Source organism: Protopterus annectens, chromosome 7.part0 (genome assembly GCF_019279795.1).
Source record: "Protopterus annectens isolate FY-2018-M chromosome 7.part0, PAN1.0, whole genome shotgun sequence".
Taxonomy (NCBI): domain Eukaryota; kingdom Metazoa; phylum Chordata; order Ceratodontiformes; family Protopteridae; genus Protopterus; species Protopterus annectens.
In genome coordinates this window covers 1,630,182,159-1,630,209,938 of record NC_056739.1, presented here as the reverse complement: position 1 = coordinate 1,630,209,938, position 27,780 = coordinate 1,630,182,159, and the positions used below count along the sequence as shown (strand labels likewise).

Sequence of the window (27,780 nt, the reverse complement as noted above, 5' to 3'; positions counted from 1 at the left end):
TTTAAATCTGCAGAGGCAGCTGGCTCAAAAGGAGGAAGAATGAGCTTCTCTAGAACAAAATTAAGAGCCCATGCTGGGGTAGGTACCCTTCTGGGAGGTTTTAAGTTACAAGCACCTCTGAGAAACATTTTCATTAAGGGATGAGAGAAAATGGGTTGATCAAAAGAACAATGAGCAGAAATGGCTGAAGCATGGAGCTTGATAGAAGAAAAGGAAAGACCACCCTGAAGCAATTCAGCCAGGTATTCCAAGATCAGAGGAAGGGTAGGCTGAGAAGAGGAATCCCCTCTAACCTGCATCCAATGAGAAAACCTTTCCCATTTGCCAGCGTAGAACTTCCTAGTGCTAGGCATCCTGGCCTCCATCAGCACATCAACCACCTGCTGGGAAAGGAAAGAAGATAAGGAAGGAGTCAAACTATGAGCCATGCTGCCAAATGAAGGGATTGAAGATGAGGATGCAGAATAATTACCCCTTCCTTAACCATAAGATCTGGCTTCAGAGGAAGATGCCAAGGAGGGACTTGGGAGAGACTGTGAAGCAGCGGATACCAATGCTGTCTGGGCCAGTCTGGAGCTATGAGAATTTAGTCCATGGTCGTTTGTCCCTGATCTTCAACAACACTCTGGGTAGAAGAGGAAGAGGATGGAAGGCGTAAACTGATAGCAACGTCCAAGGGAAGGACAGAACATCCACTCTCCAAGCCCTGCTGTGATGCTGTCTGGTGCAAAAGAGAGGCAGGAGGTGATTGTCCGGGGGGGGAGAAAAGATCCACCTGAGGTGTGCCCCAACGTTGAATGATGCTGTAAAAAAATGTCCTGTTCAGCTGCCACTCGTGAGGATCCAGGGTTCGCCGGCTCAACTGGTCTGACAAAACATTGAGCCTTCCTGGAAGGAACTGAACTAGGAGATGTAGGACCAGGGATGCTGCCATGGACCAAGGATTCATGCTTTGTCTGCACAGGGGGTAAGAGTGAGTCCCTCCCTGCTTGTTGATGTACCACAGGACTGTGGTATTGTCTGATATGACGTAATAAAATGTAAAGTATACCAGATGGTCCTAATGGAATCCTCAGCCAAACTGGAAAACGATATAATGTAAAAACACTAATGGATTCAACACCCAGGAAGCACGACAAACTTCAAATTTCCATCATACGAACTCCTTTATTTGTTAAAATACAGACAGACAAGCGCTTTCACGCACCAAAGTGCGCTTCCTCAGATCTTCACATTAAATGACATTTTCCATGAAGTATATATACCCAGTAGAGTTAGATTAAACTAAATTAAATTCAATTAATTATTCACTTAGTGTGATTAATCAATCAACATGCATAGCATAATCGGCTATGTTGGTTATACGCATAAAGAGCCAGTACAAAACAAATTCAGTGTGACATTTCTGTAAAGCCATTCCAGGACTTAAAGTTTCATCAAGAGACATACTGAGGCATGTTACAAAAATATTAGGATGCATTCCTCATGAACGCTAAAAAACCATCCAGTGTATGTTAAATTTCCTTGATGCTCATGTAAAAAATGTATATATAAAAATACATACAGACTTCTACATGCTGTTTAACTTTCACCTAAAATATATCCTTAAAATATTTTATTTTATTTTAAAAACCATGCAGACAAAATATAGAGTATATAAATGTACTATTTCTATGTAATTTATAGTCTAAAACTCTTAAAAATATATATATGTGTTAAACACATGTTGTAGTGATATGTATATAAATATGCCTTATTTCATTCTCAGTAAATATAAAATCCTATATGTATTGCACGTAACCATTACTATATATATTAGTTTTGTAATATATATATATATATATATATATATATATATATATATATATATAAAATAAAATAAAATCCGAAGATATCATAATATCTATAAATATTAGTCTTAAAAATATACATATAAATAATATTGCATCTCTATATTAATTAATTAATAAATATATAAATATTCAACATATAACTATAAAAATATAAATTAATCAGATCAACTATGTAAATATGAAAAATGTATATATAAAACATTATTATAAAGTGTAATATGTAATATGTATGCAGAATACCAACATACTATCAAATAAATATAGTCTTCAAGTGTAAATGCATTGTTTTCTTTTGAATAGCAAATCTACATAACACCTTTAGTCTTATGATGTGAGTAAGAGTGAAAAAAAAAAAATATATATATATTGCCAGCATCGTTACTTATATATCCTTCTATCTAATATTGGTTTAATGCAAATACTTTGATTCAAGCCTGGATGTATGTGAGCGCCTAATCTTAAAATCCATGATAATTCAATATTTGCTAAAGTGTTCACATTATCACCCCATCTTTTATTGAGACCTACCAGCTGCAATACTCTAAATCTAAAACTGTGTTCTCTAAACTCATTTATGTGTTTAGCCAGGGCATTCTTTTCATTATTTTTCTTTATCTCATAAATATGATTATATATCCTCTGTTTAAATTTTCTCTTGGTTAAACCAACATAGAATGCTTCGCATCTTATGCATGTCGCTAAATATATCAAATTTGTAGAGTTGCAGCTTGCATAAAACTTAGGTTTGAATATAATGTTCATTTTGGGGTGTTTATATATTTGTGTATCACTAATGTGCCGACACATGCTACATCTTGTACATGGAAAGGTACCTACGGTCTTGAGTTGTGTCTGTTTATTTAGCATACCCTTACCCTCTTTAAAACATAATAACTGTTTTAAATTAGGTGAATTTTTATATATAAACTTGGGTTGCTCTCCTACTATATTTCTAATGGCTTCATCTGTAATCAGGATCTTCCAATTTTGTTTAATTATATTCCTTAAATCAAAGTTATCATTTGTGTATTGCATTATGTATGCTATTCTATTATTTCCACTTGATGCTGCACCTTTACTCACTTTCTGTTTTCTAAACATTGTCCTATTACTCTGTACTGGCTCAACTGCAAGATCATGTGTTGAGAGAGTTTCATTTCTTATACCTTGCACTAATTTGCTGTTATATCCTCTTTCCAAAAATAACCTCTCCATGTTATCTGCCTCTTTCATTAACACTTGTTTGTTACCACATAACCTCTTTATCCTGATATATTGACTTTTAATTATACCTGGAAACACATGTCTAGGGTGCATGCTATTATAATGTAGAAGGGTATTCCTCCAGCACGACTTCCTGTATAAATTAGTTTCTATCTGGTTTCCATTAATGATAATATTAATATCTAAAAAACTAACCTGGGTATATGACCACTCCATAGTAAATTTTAAAAACTTGGTGGTGGATTCTAGGTATATTAAAAATTCATTAAATTCATTCAAAGTACCTTCCCATAAAATCAGAATGTCATCTACAAATCTTCTATACATTCTGACGTTATTGTTATACCTTGCATTGTTAAATAAGTTATTTTTCTCCCAGTTAAAAACCACTAAGTTAGCATAAGTATTCGCAACGGGAGTGCCCATGGCTACTCCCCATTGCTGTAAATAGTACTTGTCTTTGAACATAAATACATTATTTTCAAGAACCGTTTGTAAAAGATAAGACAACAAAGTTTGTTCATCTGTATCAAAATCTGTATCCAAGTTAAACACTTCCCTCATGGCTTGTAAACCATCTTCATTTGGTATGCTGGTAAAGAGGTTTTTAACATCTAGAGTTATCAGAATGCAACCATCCAGTGCATTTGTATATTCTATGTTGAACTTTTTAATGTCATCCAATAAATGATATGTATCTTTAAGGATGGTAGGAATGGAATCAACTATGGGTCTTAATACAGTTTCTAAATATATGGATACATTCGAGGTGACCCATCCCCTGCCTGAAACAATCGGGCGCATTGGAAGTGGAAATGTTCCTTTGTGTACCTTGGGCAATCCTTTCATGCAAGGTATCAATGGTGGATCAATAACTAAAAAATCATATAATTCTCTATCCACTTGTCTACACATTAAAAGATCATAAATGTTATCATGTACATTTTGTATAATCTTGGATACATCAACAGCAGATATGACAGTATAAGTTTTTGTGTCATTCAAAAGTGTGTACATGCTTTCTATATAATCTGGTGTATCCATGAGTATTATACCGCCCCCTTTATCAGCTGGTTTTATAGTTAACATATCATCTTCTTTCAATTTTGTTAATGAATCAATTTCTGAACTGGTCATGTTATAAAATCTATTTCTCTTTTTGTTGCCTTCTGTGTAATATTTATAGAAGTCATTCTCACAGATTCTGATAAAAATATTTAACATTATTGGGTGTAGGTGGAATAAATCTGCTTTTCTTTTTCAAAAAAGCAGTTACCCCAGCTTCAAATGCTCCAGTATTAGTATGAAAATAAACTTTCAATGCTACCGACCTACCAAATAACCTTAAGGTCAGTTAGTGTATTGTTTAGTTTACTGGATTGTGAGGGTATGAAGCCTAACCCTTTATTTAATATTGTTAAATCAGTTTCATATGTTACTTTACTAGAGAAATCATACACCAAGCAATTTAATTCCTTACATTTTTCCTTTGTCCATATCTCTCTTCCGAGAACTTTCTCTTTCTTGGACCTTTGCTCAGCGAGCGACCTCTCGTATGGTGTGTTTGTCTTATCGGATAGGGTAAAAAACGTGTATCTTCCATGTTCACTATTTTACGACGAACAACCTGTTCAGTATCTTTGGTGGTTCCTCCAAGGGCCTGTTGATTAGGAGGTGGTGTGGATAGATCAGCATCAGTTCTGATTTGATTCCAGGCATTTAAGTGCAATTTTTCATTCAATACGACATCAGAATTCACTTCCCTTGTTACAGCATCAGTAACTGCTTGCGTTTCATTCAGCTCCCTCTTCCGACCCGTTCGGCCCTCCGCATGTGTTCTAGGCGTCATGACATCATCCGCTCCTCCTTCCACATCTATAGCTGCACTTGGTTGTGTGTATTGTTGTACTCTCGGCCACACAAAAATATTACCAGTTGAAAAATCGTTGTGGTCCCTGCACAGTTTTCGTTGTTTAATCAGCTTGAGTTTCTCACTGTATATATTCAACTGTGAGTGGAGACTTTCTAGTTTCCTTATACAAAAACTATTAGATGTGAAACGCTCATAAATATCCTTCCGAAGCAACTCTACTTTCTTCTGTAATTCTACTTCCAATGGCAAAAAATATTCCAATATTAAATTGATGTAACTAAAGCCAATATTGATATTTAAGTCTTGCCATTTCTTGAGGAGAATCGGATGTTGTTCTCCATATGTTGGCATACAAAGTACTCGCATACCTCTTGGTATTACTTTAAAGTGTACGCAAGCCTCCAAGTGCTTGCGTTGCCAAGAGTACCTTTGTAGCCTGTACATATCATTCTCTAACTGTTTTAATAAGGCATTAAATTCAGTCATGTTGTTAGATTCAACTGTGGAAGTGGGTGCATCAACAGATACCTGTAGATCCAACAGTAGTTGTAGTAATTGTCTGATATGACAAGTAAGGTCCCTGGAGAAAGAAGGTGCTTGAAGGCTAGTAAAGCTTGTTGAACTGCATTCAACTCTTTTAGATTTATGTGCAGGTGCATCTGCTGGGTGTTCCACCATCCCTGTATGCATCTGCAATCCAGGTGTGCTCCCCAGGCATAATCTGATGTGTCTGTAGTCAGAACCTGAGTGGCAGGAGGTGTCCGAAAGGGCATGCCCTTGTTTTGAAGACAGGCTCTTGCCCACCACAGAAACTCTGTCTGCAGAGATGGAAGCAGAGGGATCATTATATCTAGGTCCTGTGTGTGTTGAAACCAAATGTTCTTGAGGTACCATTGCAATTTCCTCATATGCAGTCTTGCATATGGAATCATGTGAATACAAAATGCCATAGGTTCATAGTTTGGTACTAGGCTATTGGCCCTAGGGCCTATACAAGCCTAGCCATAACAATTCCCTGGATATTTCTTCCCACAATATTTACTTCTCTGGACCCCTGTCTAGCAGGGCGACTGACATGATCCCGGGGTGAATTTCCTATCTCCCATCCAATCATCAAGGTTCCTTTTGAAGAGGGCCAATGAGGCGCTCTGCTTGACATGTATGGGAAGTCTATTCCAGAGTACGGGGAGTCTTTGGGTCAGGAACCTATCCCGCCAGTTTTGTTCATTGTGATGACAAGGTTTAGATCCTTGGAGCGTGTGGCTCTGAGGGATTGTGATATCTTTAAGTGGAGCATGTCCAACAGCTCAGGGTTTGACATGGCCTTGTATGTTAAGCAGAGATCGCATCTGAGCAGACGATATGCCACATGAATCCCAGAGCATGCAGGTATTTCCTTGAAGGGAGCTCGGACAGGCTTGCCAAGTCCGTGAAGTAAACTGAAAGAGTTGTCTGCTTCTGCTGGGTGAGATATATCATCTGGGAGGCTGTGTTCAGACTTGCTCCCAGGAATGTTATCTCCTTAGATGGTACCATTTTTGACTTTTCCTCATTGAGAGTGTAACCCAGAAAAGAGAGAAGAGTCTTTACGAATTCCAGATCCTTTAATAGCTGCTCCTGAGAACTTGCTTGAATCAGGCAGTCATCCAAGTAAGGGTAAATTTGAATTTTCTTCTGCCTGCAAAAAGCAATGACTGGGGCCAGGCACTTTGTGAAGACTCTGGGAGCTGTAGATAAGCCAAAGGGCAGCACAGAGAATTGATAATGTTGCTTGCCCACTCTGAAACGAAGATACTGCCTGCAACTTTCCCTGATAGGGATGTGAAGATAAGCCTCTTTGAGATCCAAGGTTACCAGCCAGGAATACTTTTCTAGCATTGGTAGCAACTGATACAGAGTGATCATTTTGAACTTTGGAATCACTAGAAAAGAGTTCAGAATGGAAAGATCTAGGACAGGAAACCAGGTGCCTCCTTTTTTTGGAACTAGGAAAAGCCTGAAATAAATGCCCTGGCCTACCTGCTGAACAGGAACTGGTTCTACTGCTCCCAGATGAAACAAAGACAAAATTTGCTTTTCTGCTTCTGCCTTTAGGTTTGGAGGAGCATCTGGGAATCTCTTGGGAGCTGGAAAGGTGTGGAAAGAAAACTTGTGCCCCAGAGCCACCGTTCTGAGCACCCATTTGTCGTTTGTGATAGAGGCATCTGAAAAAAGGGCCAACCTTCCCCCTGCAGGACTCCCCAGGCAAGCATGAACAGGCAGAAGTTGTAAAAGGTCATTGAGAGTGCTTAGATTGAGATGCAGGCTTGGAGCTTCCCACCTTAGAAGTGGAAGCCTGCCACCGCCTAGACCTTTGAGGGGTAGCTGTCTGCCCCCTAGAAGATATGTAACCCCTAGACCTGGAATGGTTCTGTCTGCTGGTATCAGGAAAGGTCCAACTCTTGGAAGGGTAATTCCTGCTAAAGCGAGGGGGTTGAACTTGCAGTAAATCTTTAACAGTTTGCATGGACTTGGCCTTATCCTCCATCTTCTTAAGCACCTCCTCAGCTTTGCTGCCAAAAAGATTGTCTTTTATGCAAAGGTACATCCAAAAGCTTAGCCTTGACAGGTTCTGGAAGAGGCTGTTCTCTGAGCCAAGCATGCCTTGTAATAACAGATCCAGTAGCCATAGCCCTACTGGAGGCCTCAAGGATGTTAAAACCACAATGCAAAGAATGCTTACTGACCAGAGTGGCGGAATTCAACAAATCCTGCATGTCTTTACTCTCTGTCAAAAGAGGTACATTTGCAATCTGAGACTTAATTAGCCTCCAAGGTGTGCTGTTGGTATTTCAGCATATGAAAAAGACAATTAGTAGCTCTAATGGCTGGGGTGGCAGAGGTATAAACATTCTTGCCCCACCTATCTAAGTTCCTAGATTCTCTGTCTGATGGAACAGGATTCCTGATAACCATGGCCTTAACCCCCTTTAGGGCCCTGAGAAATAACTTCTGGATCTACCAACGAGTTCCTGAAAAGAAATAAATGAGAATCAGGGACTCTGTAGTACCTGTCAGGTTTCCTGGGAGCAGGGGAAACCAAATTTGGAGACAAAGAATTTTGCAAAAAAACATCATCAACAACTTCCAACACAGGGGGAATAGCAAGAGGCTTATGCTGAGATAAATCAAGAAACTCCCTAATCCGTTTCTTAGATTGTGGATAATCCTGGCTTTCCCATTTAAAATGTTCCCTGAGGGTATTTAAAGTGTCACCAAAAGAGAAATCCTCTGGAGGAGAAGCCAAAAGAATGGACTCCTCTGCATCTGCATACTCATAGGGAGAAAAAGCCTGAGAAAATTCCTCTTCAACAGCAGAAATGCTAGAAGAAACGGATCCTGAACAGGACAAAACCTCAGGAGAAACCTCCCTACTCCTTTTAGGAGGGTGAGGTTGAAAACCTCTGATAAGAGTTAACAAATCATTAGCCATTTTAAACATCTGGGATTGAAGTGAACTAGAAGGAACTGGAGCCTGCCTTTTCACAGGCTTACAGATGGAAGGTTTATCTGCAAGCCTGAAGGACTCATGAGGCCTGGCAACCGCCGAAGAAGCAGCAGGAGTAGATGGAAGAAGTTTGTTTTCAGATCGCAAACCAGAGGCCTCGGACCCCAGAGTAAGCTTAGCGGTACCGGCTCCAGCAGAAGAGGCGACCGGCGACAGGTCGGCAGACAAACCGGAGGCCGAAGGCCTAAGGGACTCGGACTCAACCAAGGCCTGCAGTTGTACATCTGCAGACTGCAGGGACTGCAAAAGCATCTCACTGGCTCCCGCCTGACTGACTACCAACTTAGCCTCATCCGAGGACTTAGTTTTCAGAGGCCTGTCAAGGTCCTTGTCCCTACACTTTTTAGGAATTTCTGAAGCCTGAAGACCGGCGAACGCCATACCCACAAACTTAGGCCAAACTCCAAAATGCTTAGCCAAAATCTTAGCCCGACAGCGGATAGTACGCGGATTAAAAGAGGCACAAAGATTACAACAGGGAAAGTCGTGATCAAGGCCTAAACAGATCATGCAATAGGAATGAAAATCTCTATGGGGAATCTATTTTCCACAGTTAGGCAATTATTAACTTTTTCTGATATTCGTTAAGGCACGAAAAGAGGATCCCCAATGGGGTACTTAGCTGTAGTAGACTTCAACACTTTTTAGTCGGAATTCAAAAAAGGTAAACTGCTGACCGGCACTCATGCATGAAAAGCTTCTGCTTCGGGCTCCGCGGCAAGGAAGACTGAGGAAGTGACATCGGCTAGTTCCTTTTGTATCAGATTTTTACTTACCTTTGGCATTTTGGCCGACTGAGAGCCACCGGGAGCTAGATAACCCATTTGTTAGGACTGCAACAGTGAAACACGAACATCAACTGTAGTTGTAAACATTATAAATCACTTATAAACCTTCCAGTTATTGTCAATTAAGCATTATACAGCTCATTCAAATCTTGCCTCTTAACCTTATTCCTGCTCTGCATATACTGTTCCCACAATTTCCATTTTTTTCTATGTAGTTTGCTCCTTCCCTTTTCTAAAGATCCCAATTCCAGTTGTTTTATCTCTGTTACTATATTCACTACTAGTAAAGTTGGTCTAGACTTGGATTTCCATTTTCTAGTAATTGATTTTTCGTCAGCCACCAAAATTAGACTCAGCAAGCCTTTACTATGTCTAGGCAATTCTGATTCTGTAACATAACTCAAAAAAATCATCTCCCCAGTCAGTCCAATCTGCTCACCCAGCATCCCTGACAGAGCAGTCCGCAGGGAATCCCAAAAGTAGCCAGCTCATAATACCTCAAAAAACATGTTCCCAGCTACCTCTTTCTTGCTCATCACACCTCCAACATTTGCTATCCACATGAGGAAAAATTCTTTGGAGTCTACTTGGGGTATAAAAATACCTATGTAAACATTTGCAGGCAAAGATCCTAAATCTTCTAGACTTTACTACATATTCACTTCCCACCTGTCTTGTGCATCATTTATAATCGGAGAAGTCTCCCAGCCTAAGGTTTTCTAATAATTTTGTCTGTTGCCCTGCTTCTGTCCCTTAGCACTGGCTATTCCTAACCACACCTACCTCCTTTTTTGAAACTTCCACACTTCCCACCTTTGAAGCTCTATTTCCTACATCATTACTATGTCTCAATTTTCCCTAACAAGTTTTTCTGAATTCTTTCCTGCAAAATGTTGTTATGGTTCCTACCCACATTGCAAGGGTTTAACTTTACCTAACCTCCTCATTCCCCACTCTCCCCTCTCCATACCTCTCTGTCCAGATTTTTGCAGAACATCCAGATTTTTGGCTCATATTTTTAGTCTGTTCCTCATAAAATTTGTGGTTTTCTGGCAAATCATTGGGATGATTTGAGGACTGAAGTCACTAAATAATGACATACATTTCAGTTTCTGACTTCAAATCCTTCAGAAAATGTATGTTAAAACAAACCCTGTTACTCTAGCAACCTTCTAAGTTTATAAGAACAATATTTAAAATATGTCCCTACTTTTAGGCCTTTGTCCCCCCATTTTGTCAGGCTTTGTCCAGATTTCTTGCACTAAGAGGTTGAAAGGCATGCCCATCTTCCCTCTTCTACTCTGTCCTCTCTGCCTCACTGTTCAAAACTAGATCAACAGGGTTACTGAGTAGAGGCTAAAACTCCTCTTACTTCCCGCCCCTAGCAAAAGACAACAGCGTCCATTTGCCAGCATCTCAGTTGTCTCTCTCCCAGTCCCTACCACAAAGTATTATACTCTATGAGACCACAAATTCTACTCAAACACATTTCTCTACCACCTTTAAGATCTGTATGCCTACAGAAATTTTCAACCTGATCCTTTTGCTATTCTACCTTCTACTATCCTCAGCCTATACACTCACTACACAATGTTCCCTTTTCCTTGCCTTATAAGCCCATTTTAGTTTCTTATAGCCTCTTCTTTTATTCATAGGTTAATAAAGGACATCCTTTCTCCTTTTTCTCTTGCCCACTTTAAGTATTATTTTCGATCAAGCCATCTGATCACCCTATTACTTAACATCACTACATTCAAATGCCATTGAACAGAGCAGATGGAAGCCTTTATTTTATACAAAAACACCTTAAAACTTACACTAACACCAAACCATAAAACAAAACATATTACAAACCTTACTCCCACAATACTTCAGCCATTATTCAGTTTTTCCTTCATCAATATGTGGGACTCATTACTGTTTATTCAGATCAATATGCTTCATCCATCCACAACCCCCTTTTACCCATTTTGTACATGGGGTGAGGGTGTCACTTCAACAGTGACAATCATCTAGAGCCAAGGTTTACACTGCTGGGTGGCTAGCCCTGCCACAGATTCAGATCAATACGCTTGTTGCACAAAAATAACTGCTTCAAAATTCTTTCCCTAATAGTCATCTGATATAATAACGAAACATCCTCTTTGCATGATGTGAAAGCTCTAAAACTCTTACAAAAGAAAATGTTAACATACTTAAGATATTAAATATAACAGACTTACTACAATATATCAAAAAGGTACATTATTTAATTTCTAAATTACTATCTTTTAAAATGTGCAAGTTTAACAAGCATTTTTTGAATATACATATTGGTCATATACAAAAACTGAACATTCATTCTAAATTATCCATGGAGGCTTGGGCGGGGCCTTTGTGCAAGTGTTCAATCTTCAAGCTCAAGAAAGATAATACAGTAAAATATGAAACACCTTACTATGGTTGAATTGCTCATGTATTTGTCTAATGCCATTAATCCAAATTGCAATAAAGGCAACTGTTACCCTTCCTTTCAAATCTCATATCCTATTTCTAGATTTTTTATGCTTCTCAAACCTTTAAATTTCCATAGTACACTGATTTGAATGACTTGCCATACTCCCACACACCTCTAAAGATTCCTGAAAAGACTCAAATACTTCAGCAATTTAGTCTGAATATAGACAAAAGAGAATAAACAAAGGAAACATCAAACATAGCTATGTGCACCTTTTCCCTCTGTTCATGCCCCTTCATTACTTACTTACTTTTAAATAACTTTCAACCATTTGAATGCCTGTAGATCCACTGATCTCTGGACCAAGTCAGTTTTCTTCAGATTCACTTTATAAGAACCTTCAGCTTTGGCTTCTGTTTCTTTCTGACAGCACTGCCAGCAGCAACTACAAGTAAATCTTCTGAATAAACATGCAGTTTCAAACTTGAATTGTGGTCTGTGTCAGTGGAGCTCTCCACATCACCCCACAACTGTCATCTGTATTCTGATTCCCTTAGTAGGAATCTACCTCTGATTCCCTCCCCTGTTCTTTCTTCTTTACTTGTACCACCATCCTTAGCCATATCTAAAGAGCTCCCTATTCTGTAACACCACCGCATTTGCTATCTAGTCCTTCACATTATTCCTTTCTCTCAGCAATTCATCTTCATCCAGGTGATCACTTCGCATATTTACTGTATCTGGTTGAGTACAATTCAAATTCACTTCATCTCCTCTCCACCACTCTTCTCACCATCTAACCACTTCCACATATACTTTTAAAGGCTTACTCTTCAGTGTGACTAATACACATCTCCTCTCCACCACTCTTCTCACAATCTAACCACTTCCACATATACTTTTAAAGGCTTACTCTTCAGTGTGACTAATACACATCTCCTCTCCACCACTCTTCTCACAATCTAACCACTTCCACATATACTTTTAAAGGCTTACTCTTCAGTGTGACTAATAAACATCTCCTCTCCACCACTCTTCTCACCATCTAACCACTTCCACATATACTTTTAAAGGCTTACTCTTCAGTGTGACTAACACACATCTCCTCTCCACCACTCTTCTCACAATCTAACCACTTCCACATATACTTTTAAAGGCTTACTCTTCAGTGTGACTAATACACATCTCCTCTCCACCACTCTTCTTCACCATCTAACCACTTCCACATATACTTTTAAAGGCTTACTCTTCAGTGTGACTAATACGCATCTCCTCTCCACCACTCTTCTCACAATCTAACCACTTCCACATATACTTTTAAAGGCTTACTCTTCAGTGTGACTAATACACATCTCCTCTCCACCACTCTTCTCACCATCTAACCACTTCCACATATACTTTTAAAGGCTTACTCTTCAGTGTGACTAATACACATCTCTACACTTGATTCTCAGACCATCCAGGTACAACATTTTAACTAATACTCCTCCTTTCATGGGCTATAACTGCACTTTACGGAGCTGTATTCCCTGGTAGTGTATGGTCATCAGGAAGTCTTCCACAACATTAACTTTGTATCCAGGCTTTATTCAACCTCTTTGCTGGGGCTGCTTATTTAATTCCTTGGTACTACAGTGAAAAGCTGTGACATATGAACAAAAACTGCCACAGATTACCACCAGGTCAGTCTTGCCTCCCCATCGTGTGTGCTCTATCTATATGGATATCCAGATATCCAGCCACTTGAAATTGACTTAAAAACTCAGACAAAATTGAGAAGTTGTGAGTTCTTAACTATGGATATGGATAGCAAGGTACAAGCATGAAAATGTTTCTAGTCCCTTTAATATTGCATACAGGTCAGACATATTTTTATCAGCCAGAGAAGATGCAGTGAAACATAATTTAAAAAATGAAGAATGTATCTGTAAGGGAAGGAGAGCAACAGTTAGTTAAGTTGGATAAGTTGCTTATCCCCACAAAACAAGGTGGCTTAAGTTTATCAGATATGAAAGAATATTTTAGAGCTACACAGTAACGGCTCAAACTTAACACAGACAAAAGACTACAAATGAAAGTAGACAAAATTATGTTGAAATGGGGGAGGGGTCACAAGATAAGGCGACAGTAAGATTTTGAGTGTAGGCCCTTAATGAGAACAATAACAGCCACATAAAGCAGAAAGTATTTTGAGAACTATGCTAGCACAAGAACAGAAAAAGGAGATTTTACCAGTAGGGATGACTGCAAGTAGGGGCACAGAAGACAGGCAAGAGTGAGACAGACTTTATTGGAGACAATTAGAAAAGAAACCACGGTTTTAGGAACAAATAACTAGGGAAGGAAAAGTTCTAGAATGGTACGAGGCCAAACAGAAGTTTGGACTGTGGAATGGAGAATGCCTCCTTACCAGTGACTGGTAACAAAGTACAAGCAAAGAGAAACAGATAGGGGAGAATTAAAGGATAAGCTCTATTTCATTTAATAGCCGAGTCTAAAACAGACGTTGTGGTTAAAAGGGGATAATTAGTAGGGAAATAAACATATGATAGCTGTACAAAATCATTCAGAAGATGATTAATAGGTAATATAAAAGCATGATGACCATAAAATCTATTAGAATATGTTAGAAAAAACTGGGAAATGAGAATGGAAAAGCAATATACAAAGGAAAACGTGAAGATATTTACATAGCTTCTAAGGATGCAATAAAATCTAGAAAGTTTAGTATTTTTGTATGGAACTGTTTATATGCATAACGTTTGTAACTGATACAAGTGTGATTGGAAGGAGAAGTGTACTTGGAGAAAATCTTTTTGGGGAATACAACAAATTGGTAGATTTTAAAAATTCTCTACATGGTACTTTGTCAGAAATGTCAGGGGAGCAAATTACTTACCAAAGGAAATGATTCTTCTGAGCTGGAATATAAAAACTGAATTGTCTAGACATAGATAGGGCCTCCTAATTTTAATGCTGTTCATAGGTAGGTACTAGGCTAGGCTATTGGCCCTAGGGCCTATATAAGCCTAGCCAAGTGGTACCCTGGTTTTGCCACCCAAGAAAATTATTTTCCTGTGCCCCTGTCAAGCAGAGCCACAAAAGTCATCCCCGGGGTGAATTTCCTATCTCCCATCCAATCATCAAGATTTTTCTTGAAGAGTGCTAATGAGGAGCTTTGTTTGGTATAGATAGGTAGTTTGTTCCAGCGTATAGGACTCTATCCCTCCAGCATGTTCTGTTTATTGTGGTGACAAGGTTTAGGTCCCTAGAGCGTGTAACTCTGAGGGATTTCTTTAAGTGGAGCATGTCCAACAGCTCATAGGTTCATAGGTTGGTACTAGGCTATCAGCCCTAGCCATAACAATTCCCTGGCTATTTCTTCCCACACTATTTACTTCCCTGGTCCTAGTCTCCTAGGCTCTGGGTTTGGCATAGCTTTGTACGTTAGGCAGAGATCGCCTCTGAGTAGGCAATATGCGACAGAGTAAAGCTGGAGTTTTTTGAGACGGTCTGCGTAGGGCATCTGTTTGAGGCTGGTAATCCTCTTTGTAAGGTATTTCTGTGGCCTTTCCAGTTGTTGTAGATGTCTTGTGAGGCACATACCAAAAGGGGCGTTGTACACTATAATGGGTTTAATGAGTGATGAGTAGAGGGGAACAATGTCCTCTTTTTTTCCTGGATGAGAAACCTTTTGTGATGAGGTGTGCCATGGAGAAGGATTTCCTGACTACCGTGGCAATGTGATTATCAAAGGAGAGACTATTGTCCACCTGTGTCCCAAAGTCTCTTATCACACTTTCGGTGTTAAGTAGACTACCGCCTATGTGGTAGTTCATAGGTACAGAGTTTTTACCAAAAGGGATGACAATGCACTTTTTGCCATTGAGCTTGAGGCCATGGCTTTGACACCAGGCATCTGTCTCAGTGAGGCCCTTTTGTATGTCCACATCATTAGGAGTTTTGATTATGGCTCCTAGTTTGCAGTCATCTGCGAACTTTGTTAGTCAAAGACCTTCTGTGTTAGCCTGTACTTCAGAGAAGTAGATATCAAGCAGGAGAGGAGACAGGACTGAACCCTGTGCTACTCCACTTGTCACTGGTCAGAAGTTGGATTTAGAGTCTGCTACTTTCACAGTGTGGGTTCTGTCAGTGAGCCAGTTGGCAACCCATCTTGTGACATAGAGATCTAGTTTAGTAAGTTTATCTATAATTCCAGAGTGGGGGATGGTGTTGAAAGCCTTGGTGAAATCTAGATAGGCTGTGTGAACCACCTTACCCTCACCTATGGCTTTGCTGACCGCTTCAAAGAAGTCTATCAGGATTACGAGACATGATCTGCCTTTTACAAAACCGAACTGGGTAGTGTCCAGAGTTTAGAGATTACCAGTGTCATTATTTATAAGTTCCATGATGATATGTTCCATAGCCTTGCAGAGAACAGGCTCATCAGGCTAATGGGGCAGTAGTTCCCAGGGTCCGTGGTGGCTCCCCCATTGTGGAGTGGGATAACCATTGCTGTGCGCCATTCAGTGGGCACAAAGCCTGAGGTGAGGCTTTGATTGAACATGGTACTTAGGTGGGGTACCAATTCGTTCTGTAGTTCATGTAGAACGCAGCCTGGGATGTTGTCAGGTCCCATGGATGCTGTGTTCTTGGCTTTGGAGAATGTGTTTTTTACCTGTGCAGCCGTGATTACAGAAACTTTGCATTCGTCTGGTATAGAGGCGGGCCCTTTAGGGGGTGAGAGAGGGGTAAAGTTAGCAGTGAACCTATCTGCCAGGATGTTGGCAATATCAGTTGGTTCTGTTTATTTAGTGTCATTGTGCTGCAACTCAGAACAGATCTGACTGTTGCCAATGAGATTCTTGACATAGCTATAGAATGCTTTGTGGTTAACTTTAGAATCAGTGGCGATTTTGTTTTCGTAACTAGCTTTGGAGGATTTTATGAGGGATCTCAGCTTCTTACTGAGGCTGACCGTGGAGTTTCTCCAATCATGTGATTTTACTCTTTTTTGCAACAGTTTCTTTCTTCTGTTGTAGAGTTTGTTTATGGCAGGGGACCACCAGATTGGTTTCCTTTTTTTGGAGGATAGCATCTTGGTTCTGTTAGGGATTGCACGATCCATGCACTCGTGTTAAGTGCTTATAAAGTTCATTTGTATAGGATTCAGCAGTTGTACCTCTATTGTCCATCAGCATGGGTGTCGTGAAGTTTGCCACTTCTGTCTTAAGAAACGTGAAGTTGGCTTTGGAGAAAAATTTTTAAGGTGGTTTCCCTAATAGAGGGTGGGGGTGGGATATGGATGTCAAGGGTGATTAGATTGTGGTCGGATCTGACCAACGAGGAATTGACCTCTGGTGTGGAACACCGGTTGCCCATGTTGGTAATGACCAGGTCTAGGATATTGCTGCCCCTGGTGGGGGTGTGGATAAATTGATCCAAGGCATTGGAATTTATGAATTCCAGAAAACGATGAGCACAAGAGTTGGTACATGAGTAGTTTTCCCAGTTAATGATGGGGTATTTGAAATCACCCATTATTAAGGTGTTAGGGTGTATCCTAATATTTTCCAGTGTATCAAGAAATGAGGAGTGGGAATCCTGGGGCATGGTGGGGAATCTGTAGCAAGCTACAATTTGGATTGCGATCTTGCCCAGAGTTAGTTGCACTTGGATAATCTCGGATGCATTATGCTGAGCAACTAGCCTGGAGGTGTGGATATCCTTAATGAATATGGAGACACCTCTGCCTTTAGTGTTTCGGTCCAGGTTAGGTGGCCGAAAGGTGTGGTATGAATTATAGCCTGGTAATGCAAGGGTGCACTCTGGAGCCTTGAACCAGGTCTGTGTCACTGCGCAGATGTCGATGTTCTCCATTTTAAGGAGTGACTCGAGTGAGTGCATTTTGAAGTTTAGACTTCTAGCATTAAGTAGCATTACCCTCAGATTTTGCTTGCTTGTACCGGTTATGGTGGTGAATTTGTCATTTCAACCTTGCCTAAAAAAGGCACTATAGGGGTGGCAAGAGCCTTAGCCAGTATCCGGAATCCCAAGGGTGACAGGTGCAAGTCATCTCTGGCAAAGCATCGTGGTTTGTCGATCATGTCATCCCAGGCAGACAGATACTGGATCCCCTTAGAAAGACACCAGAAGCTTAGCAAATTGTTGGAAGTCAATCATTTTGTCCTTGTACTGTGGTATAATTCTGGGTGATGGCAGGATGCTACTCAGGGCTAGGGTCATACCTGCCTGGGCTACAAGATCGGAGAGCTCCTCCAGGTCTCTTTTCATGTAGTCCAGGAAGGTACGTCTCAGGTCATTCACACCAACATGGACAATGAAAGAGTCATATTTGTACTTGTTGTGGAGTGACCTGAGTGTGTGCGTTATGTGGCGGATCCTGGTAACTCACAGGCAGCTAACAGTAACTTTCTCCTTCTTTAGCCTGGTGAGTGGAAAATCAGTGTGCCTGACTATACAGTCACCTATGACTAGAGTGTTGGGTACGTTGTTATGCCTTATGGGCTGTGGTTGAGTGGCACACTGAGTTAGTGGGCTATGTGTCACTTGGGTTTATGTTGGGGGGGTGGTGGAGGTTTGCTTGTGTTTCTGCTTTGGAGGTCCCTGTTGCTTGGGTGGATTTTTATTGACAGCCTCCGTGAATGTTGGTCTGTGTTCTGTGTTTCTATGTGTGTGTTTTGGTGGTGTTGGTTTTGAGGGACTATGTGATGAGTGTGGTGTGGTGCAATTGTTTATCTTCACTTCTTGACTGTCTAGTCCAGTCTTGGGTGAAGAGAGCTTTGCTTCCAGTTTGACTATATAAGTGCATCTCTCACAGGTTGTAGTGTTGAGTGGTAGGAGGAGAGGGTTGTCTGTGTACATAAGGCAATTGCTGCATTGCCCCAAGATGCCCAGATTCATCAGGTTGACAGAAGAAAACACCGGGAGCCGACCCTTAGGCATGCCTGGATAGGTGCTTATTTATTAAGTACTAAAAACTGTTTTCCTCTAGACAAGTGTGGAAAGTTGAGTACTGTAGTAATTTGTAGCTTATTTAGTGCTTACAATGAGTTCTGAACAAGTGCTGAGCTCAAAGAAACAGATTTGAGTGCTGAAACTAGAAAACTGGCTAGTTCTAGGAAACAAAATTAAGCTAGAAGGCTTCCCTCCAGCACAGAAAGGCTTGGGGGCTCAGAAGCTTAAAAACAATCCTGGATACAGCAAATCTGCACTAGACGACTTGCAGGAAAGGCAGGAAACAAGCTTAGAAATTTTTTTTTTGGTAAAGTGGAAAGGAGGAACAGAAACTAAGTGGGTTGGCCTTCTCAAATGTCCTCCCTGGAGTAGATAGAATGAGGTGATGACACTAGACTGGGAGGAGTGTCCCAGATCAAATTTACAGTAGGGGAGGACAACTGCAAAGTCACCAAGTATAAAAACAGGAAATCAATATGGAGGGAGGGTGGGAAACAAAAATCAGAACAAATAAACCCAACCAGATGCTTAACAACTGTAGAAAATTTCTAGTTAATACTTCACACACAGTGAAACTAGCTAGAAAAGTATATGCAGACAATAAAAGTGCTATAAATAACTCGTAAAAATAAGCAAAAAAACAGGATACTTAATGTTATATATCACAGATTAGTTGGCTCAGTGCCCTTCCTTCGATTAGCTCAGTGTGAAATGGCAGAAACACTCACAAGTTAACTTCTTAAGTAACAAAGTTGGCTTCCATTATACATATACAGTGAGATTAATATGGAAAAATAAACAGCAAACAAAACATATATGTGCCTTTCAATATAATAAGGTCACCATGAAAAATATATATTACATACAACGGTGGTGGTGCTGCGGTAGCATTGTCGCCTCACCGTAAGACGCTGTCCGGTTCGATTCTCAGCTAGAGCGTCTTCTGTGTGGAGACATGCGTGAATGGGCGTACCTTCGTTGAAGGTTGTGCATCAGGGCTGGTAACTCGGCACGTAAAAATCAACTACCAATCATTAGTTCGGCTGTGTCGACCCCTAACCGGGAAAAGCCAAAAGACACAACAACAACAACATACAATCAGAATCAGTTACACAGCTTCACTTATTTTATTTTTATTTTAAATGTTTACATTATTTTATTTCGTTTTCGTTTACTAGATCACAAGTTGCCAATGTTTATGCTTGTCATCTCATCCATAGTCACATCAAGTTTAACTAGATTCATAGTTCTTATGTTCCAACTTCCAATGGTGTACAGTTCTTTGCTGCTTCAGACATTTCTTTTACCTCTAGCAATTCAACAGGAAAAACACCCTTTCAGCTTTAATCCATCTGCATCATAACCTCCAGCAGTACTCATACTTGTCTGTTGTTCTTCCTAGTTGTAAGCTGAACAAGCCTTCAGACCTGATGATCTCAGCTTCTGGTGTCATTTTAACATGTCTCTGGTTGCTTTTGTCCACAGAGTTTTCTTTTCAATAGCACTGAAGTAGATTGCTATTACCTTCTTCAGTACCTCTGCTATATTATAGATAACAACATCTTGATTAGGTGTAAATTTTAGTCTGAAGGAGTACGGGAAACTCAGATCTCTACTCGTCTTTAGTAGTACCACTAAAATATCTTGCTTTCACAATGAAAGCATCGTTTTTTTTCTTAAAAACAGTCTCAGAATTGGACACTACCTTATCCTTATTATTTTTCTATATTTCTTTTGGTAAACCATAACTACCATGAGTTTTGCCTTACTTGTCCATTCATTATTTCCCTGCTGTAACAGGAGCAATCAATTCACTGATTTACTCTGCCTCTACCTTTGCAACTTCTAAATTCCCCAAAATATTCTATTAATTAATTTATTTGCCTACCAGTCTCAACCATATTTCGTTTCTGATCATTTCTAATCGCCTCTGAAATCACAACTGAATATTTAATTAAAGAGTTCCTAGCTACAGGACACAGTTCTACAATAATTCTCTGTGATCTCTGTCATTAGAATCATACTGCAAGTACCACTTGAAAACTAGAGACTAATGAAAGAAATATATGCTGGACAGATTACACTGAAAATATTATACTTCTTATGTATTACAACAAAGTATTTTAATCCGCCCTCTCCTTCTTTTTTGAATAGTTAATTCACAATCACCTAGCTAAATTTCTAAACTCTCCAGCATTACTGTAGCATGAGTTGGGGGTTGGAATAGTGGTTAAGCTGTTTACCTTACACACACAAGATGCAGGGTTTGATTCTCAAATGGGATAACTAGCTAGGCTTAAAATGGACCACAAGAGCTGTTAGCTTAGTACTAACCTATGAACCTATTGCTCTTTTAGTGTTTTAAATAATTTTGCTCTTTTTTCCAGAGAGTGCCAGAATGTGTCTTTACTTCCTCTTCTATGTTCATTTGTTTCTATCCCTCAGTCACTGGTTAGCTAACTAGACTGCATTTAGCTACTGTACAGATTAGCAGCTGTTTGTACCAATCTGTAAAACTTTTAGTTTTTAATAATAAACAGGAAATCTCCAGCGGGGTTATGAAGTAAAGGACACATTAGTTCATAAATGACATTCTAAATGAGCACGATTTATTATTAAAAATGGATGCGAAAAAAAAAACAGCTGTGTAAGTAAACTTAACAGCAGAGATGTTCTAATAGATCACTGTTGCAGTAGCCTAAGTTTTCTAGGATGCTTATCATACTGATCACTGCTGCAGTAACCTTAGCTAAAGGAGTTATATCCTGCCAAGGACATAGCCTGTCAGTTTTCAAAGCTTAAGGCACCTTCCGAATGCACAAACTGTCAAGCAGCTTGAGCTGAGCTGATTAAAGTTTCAGCACTAAGCCTTTCTAAGCTTTACTGCTGTTGAAGGTTACACTCCTCTGAGGCTTTAGAGGATCAACAGCTGACTTTTGCTTTCTTTTGGTGGGTAGATAGGTTCCCTTTGGGGAAAAACACTTTCTTAATTTTGCTGACGTTTTACTACTATCTTCTTCAGGAAAGTTATTTTAAAACTAGGGCTGCCTGTTTTAATGGACTGTCTTCAGACTGTAACATACTTTTAAATGGAGCACTTGTTTTTTCACGTCAGTTTAAAAGTAGTATACAGTAACTGATAACATTGTTTTTTGTGGAAAAGTTCTGTTTAATTTTCTTTTGTGGGGCTGACATAGTGTTTTAAAGTGCTTTTTAATGTTGTGTGTTCTGTCAAAACATAACCCTTGTGGACTGGTACTGTTTGCCCGCAATTGGTGCTTGTCCTTCCAGGAAAGAGGTACCATTTTCGGCTTGACCATGGAACAGACTACCCATTCCATGGCTGGTCCTTCTTCCAGCTACAAAATTTAAAAAAAAAAAAAAAGCAAACAGCCTTTGCCACCACAGCAGGCTATCAGTTTATCTCAGCTGCAGGTGGGTGACAATGATGTGACCATTTCTTGTACCTCAGACCACTCATCTTTTATCCTGGATCCCTCTGGTATAGCAGCAAAACCCACTATGGACTGGGAGTTAACCACATCCTCTGCAGCTGTTGGGGTCCCTTTAGTGGACGAGAGGCTCACTCTTGTCAGTCCTGGAAGAGGGAACAAGGAAGGTTTTCTTGTTGTGTCAGAATTCTGTGCTCATCCCTGGGAAAGCAGTTGCTGCCATTAGTAACACAGTTAGTCAGATTTTACCTGCCAAAAAGAAACAGAAAAGCAAGCATGTATCTGCTCTTCCTTAAATTTCTTTGGATAGAAGAAGTTTACTGGGTCTGGCTCAGGGTTTAATTTAGGCTATTGAGCCTTCTCATAAAGTAGTTTCTGGTAAAAGAAAGAGGGATTCCTCTTTTCCCAAACAGATTCAGGATTCTGAATCTGAAAGATGCAGGAATGGATACATTTTTCCCTCAGATTTCTGATTCAGACTCAGAGGAGAGCACAATTTCTCATTCTTCCTGTGGCAGTTTCTCTTTCTATGAGACTATGTGCCAGTGTTTTCAGTGAGAGAACACTGAGGTTTCTCAGTCCCTCAAAAATACTATGAGTTGTTAGAGAAGGACTTTTCAGAAACCACACCCATTCCTCCTGTTCTGTCTACTTTAGAGGATGTGTGTGTTACTGCCTGAAAAATTTCTAACAGTCATCCAGCTGCCCCTAAAAAGGCAGATATAAAAATGTAAAAGACTGAGGAACTTTATAAACTATTCCCAAATCTGACCCAGCAGCTATTGCTTTAGTTGATCCCACTGCTGCTAAGCACTTAGTTAATTCCACTCCTAGTCTTTCTGATAAGGATGGGAAAATTATTGATAGGTATGGGGAAAAAGTGTATACTTCTGCAACTTTGATTTTCAGAATTTTAAATTGTCAGTCTCATATGTTAATGTTTGTTCTGAAACATTGAGGAAGTATGAGGAATGTTTTATCTGCAGTTTCTTCTTGTGAAGCAAAATCTGCTTTAAGTAACTTAGTTTCTTCTATTCCACAGGTCATTGCAAACTCATTGTTTGCAGTGTGCATGCATGACTCTATTGATGCTTCTTCTAGGGCTAATACTTCTTCTAGGGCTATGGCCACTGGTACTGTTTTGAGGAAGTTTGCATGGCTACATTCTCAGAACCTCCCAGATTATGTTAAAACTAATACCGTCTCTGAACTTCAAACACTTGGGCACCATTCCATTTAACAAATTCAATCGTCCTGCAAATAATATCCCCAAAGGAAATCTCCTCAAAAGGAAATTCAGGACTAGCATACTCCTCTTCCTCAGTGCCATAATCCAAAGGGGAAGGAATCTAAGTAGAATAGGTCAGGGATTCTTCATCAGAATCTTCTTCTTCCTTAGAGGAATCTGGTTCCCCAGTTCTCTTGGGGGGAAGATGACCAAGGAGGGAGTCGGAACAGAGACCCCTGAGGATGCTTCAAGGCCATAAGAACATTGAACAAGCCCTGTGTAAAATTCTGTCATTCATTTTTGAGGGTCCTTATGAGGAGGAGAGATATGCTTTGTCTTTAGCTTCTTTTTAAGGGGAGATTCACCATATAAAACTTAGAATGCTCTGACATCAGCCTACACTCAAGTATTATACTTTGGACTTCCTCCCTCACCAGTATCTGAGGAACCCCCTAGGTCCTTCAGTCATAATCATCTGCAGTTCTCCCTGAACATCTGAAGCAGACATCTGCAAGGCCTCTGAGGATGTACAAGAAGCCGGATCTATGCCGGCCTCCGAACCAGTCATATCAGAGGAATCCAGCACAAGAACCGGATGATCCTTTGGGCTTTCACCAGCCTCAAGAAAGACATCCAGTGGAGGAGGCACAGCTGAAGACTCTGGCCTGACCTTCTTGGCCTTCTTCTTCGAAGACGGCTGACTCTTGGACTGGGAAGTACCGCCATAGTATATTTTGCTAAAAGCTTTAGCCGCTGGTTCTCAAGATAGATGGCTAGGGATGAAAGATGACTACATATGGTCTTTGGAACAAAAGGCAGACAAATAGTCAGGATGTAAAGTCATGAGAAGAACCTAAACAGAACAAGCACTGTTTGTGATGGCCTTTATGGTGAATTTGTCTCCCACACTGGCATTTACCCTTTCTGGATGACTTGAAACCCCACAACAACATAATTGCAACATAAATGCAAAAGAAAAGGATACACAGTTTAAGTTCCTTAATCAAATCCCTCTAGAGTCTTGTGAAGTTTGCCAAATAATTCAGAGAGTGAAGAGCAAAAGTCACTGAAGCATATACATGCTTCCTGAATCTGTCCATCACCCTAGACTCCCTGTTAAGAGAGTGGACAGACGAACTGTTCTGCTAATTCCTTTTTCATGGCTGCTGCTACAACCATGACATCATCTGGTACTCCCTTGCTTCACAACTCTCTGTCCTTTGGTGGTGCCAGGATCCTAAATGGTCTCTTGAGGATCAGCTTAATGGTGTCAGATTCCTTCCATGCCCATCAAGAGACCAAATCAATGAGCTTGTTGACAGGCAGAGCCAGAAGAACCCCCATTTGAATTTGCTTTGAGAGGAACTTTCTTATCATCTTGTCCACATCAGCTTTGGTCAGACTTCTGAAGGAATGAATGGAAGATGCTGTCCATGGTGCTTTTGAATAATAGTGTTTAGGAGACCTATCCAAAAGGTGGATGGTAGGTAAGAGGAAACTGGATGCAAGACCAATGGTGGAGATCTGATCCAAGCAGACTTTTCAGTTTTAACCTCTGGATCTGAAAGGGTCAGATCCAAAGGTTTTGAAACTTTGTGAGGAGGTTCTGAGCCCAGAGTCAAAGTAGTGTTTAGATCCAGGCAACGCTTCTTCGCTTCTTTTTTTTATCTAATTTCTTGGGAGGGTTGAGCCCCAGATGATGCTTCTGATGACTTAGAAGGAAGCAAACCTCTTAAAATCAGCTTGTTTTTCTGGTCTATCAAAGCCCTAGGATTGAAAACTCTGAAGATGTCACAACCTGAATCTAGATGTGCAGCGCCAAGACAACACACATTTAGAGTGCACATCTGAGAAAGGTATGTTATGGCCACAGGCCATACATTTTTTAAAACCCAAAGGTTTTTCAGAAATTTTAAAGTATTAAATTAACAAATACAAAAAACAGAAAAGATAAAAAGAGAGTTTTTTTTTTAATTAGGTGATAAAAGGGGAATGAGGAGAAAGGTAACCAACGATGGTAAACATAGACATACTAACCAAGTACAGGAAAACAAAATTATCAACTATGGTAATAAAATTTACACAAAAAAGTGTAATAAAGGGAGAATAGCACTATTTATATTATAAAGGAAGATCTAAAACAAAATCTGAATAAAAGGTTTTCACTTACGATTAACTAGCTATCTAACCCGAGTTTGCAGTGACCACGTCCTAAAGCTAAGATGGCAAACAAGATCTGGGGTATGTTTGGTGAGTCAGGCATTATGGGTAAGGGAGGATCTCCAGAGTTTCAGTGTTCCATGAACTGGAAAAAGCAGCCAAGTCAGATCCAAGAGTCAAATTCAAAGCCAACAGCTGAGGAATGAATGAAAATAACAACATCAGATTTGTTTTGTTTTACATAAAAAGTTCACATAAGCACTTACACTCAAACTCCCTTAACAATGCAATAATGGTCCCAAAAACCTACAGTTGCCTGGCAAGCACAATATTATTAAGTTTTTCTGAGAAAAAAATATTTTAGTGGAAGATCTTCCTTATCTGGGAATTTATCTGTATACCCTTGAAGGATCACCAGCTGAACAACAGTTACATTGAGGCTAATGAAGGACTGCTCCTCACCAGCAGAAAGCTCTTAAGCTATTGGTGCTCTGACTATCTTTATATGGAGTTCCCTCAAGCTCTAGACAGAGTGAGCAGAAGGCACTCTAAAACTGGGTGGTGGCAAAGGATGGGACCCAAGCAGTTTAGGCTACTGCAACAGTGATCTAAATATTGAACATCTCTTGTTATCAAATATGCATGCTCTGCCAAAATATAGATTTTTATCAGTTTTAGAACTTGATCCACATTTCTTTGATTAATAGGTGTACCATAAGCAAGGCATTACTCAGATCATGGTCCTTGTAAAAAAAACTCCACATATCACCCAAGTCTGGAATTGCATATGGCTCTTGGGTCACTCATACATACACAACATTATCAGTACAATAAAATCTCATACTCTGATAAGTTACCCCTTCCTGAAAGGTGATTAACATGCTCAATGTCTCTCAGAAATCTCTGCGATATCCCTGGTGGAAAGTATGCACTGAAAACAGTAAATATGGTTCCACCTACAAAATCCTTAACCCTCATATTACCATACTCATATATCACTGTTTCTTCTGTTCTTGGCAAAAGAAGGACAACACGTCAGTACCTCACTGTCTGGAAGGAAGATGCTGCCGCTCTTGTCCAACTACACCTGAGGGAGGTTTTATGTTTGGTTTCATCATTTTGTCTCCAGCAATGCCACACTGCAAGCATATGGCATTATCAAATACAAAATAACAAGAATATGAACAGGAAAACAGCAATGAGCTATAACTATAAAAAATATTAAAACAGTACCATTTCACATTGATACAGAACTCAAAACACAACACTTTATTGTTACAACCCTAGACAAAGTGCTTTTGTCAACAAAATATGACTTCATCTGACATTCTTTCTAATAATTTACTACTATTACAAATCCTCACTTACCCATGTGTTCCTGGCCTCCACATGAGATCAATCATGAAGGTGTATTAACTGCACATCCCCTACAACCTCTTCAGTACGAGTACATTCATCCTCCCTGCTTGCACCATCAAGTGCCTAAGCTGTTATTCAAACTCAGGTTGCTTGGATCATAGTCAGGACCTTATCCTTTACTCTACACCACTGGAACAGGCCACTTTTCTTTTAAATGTGTTGTAATTTGATTGTACGCCTGTCTATATTCTGCACAATCCCTGCAGTATGATTTTTTCTTAACAGGCAAGCTATACTAAACAAGGTATGTACTCAAACATGTATCCTCCCTTGACTAGGACAGTTAAAACAAGCATAGTATTATCACCCACTGTAGATCAATTTAAAAAAGGCAAATAAATATTTGGAGGTTAAGAAAATGAGAGCAATAACTTTCCCCAGGACATACAACTTACAGCAATGGCTACAGCTCATGCTTACACTATAATGATGAACAGGGAAGCTACTCACTCAGAAGGAAACACTGATTACAGACTTTCCCAAGGGAGTATCAGCAAAAGGTTACACGTTACAAAAAACATATCCATCATATACAGGCTTGTACCTTCAAACGTAAAGAAAGAGTGGAATGGGCTCCAAAATGACTGCTGCACTACAAGCAACTTCACATCAGAGCTCCTTTCTTGTATCCATTGGAAATTATGTTTCTGATGGAAAAATTCAACATACATCAAACATCTCAAACAAGTTCAGTTAAAATACTAAGTATTACCCTTTCTCATGTCTCAAAACAAAAACTCTGTTTTCTTCAAAAAATTGAAGGATTATATAAGAACAGATATAAAGTCCAACAGAAGCTTCAGAAGGCTAACTGTTGA

The 27,780-nt window shown here is 39.8% G+C and overlaps 1 protein-coding gene across 1 annotated transcript in view; it reads right to left on the bottom strand.

Moving 5' to 3' along the window:
- The window catches only part of RFT1 (RFT1 homolog), an 871,244-nt gene that overhangs the window by 204,306 nt on the left and 639,158 nt on the right, over nucleotides 1-27,780 (bottom strand). The gene's annotated exons all lie outside the window — the stretch shown is intronic.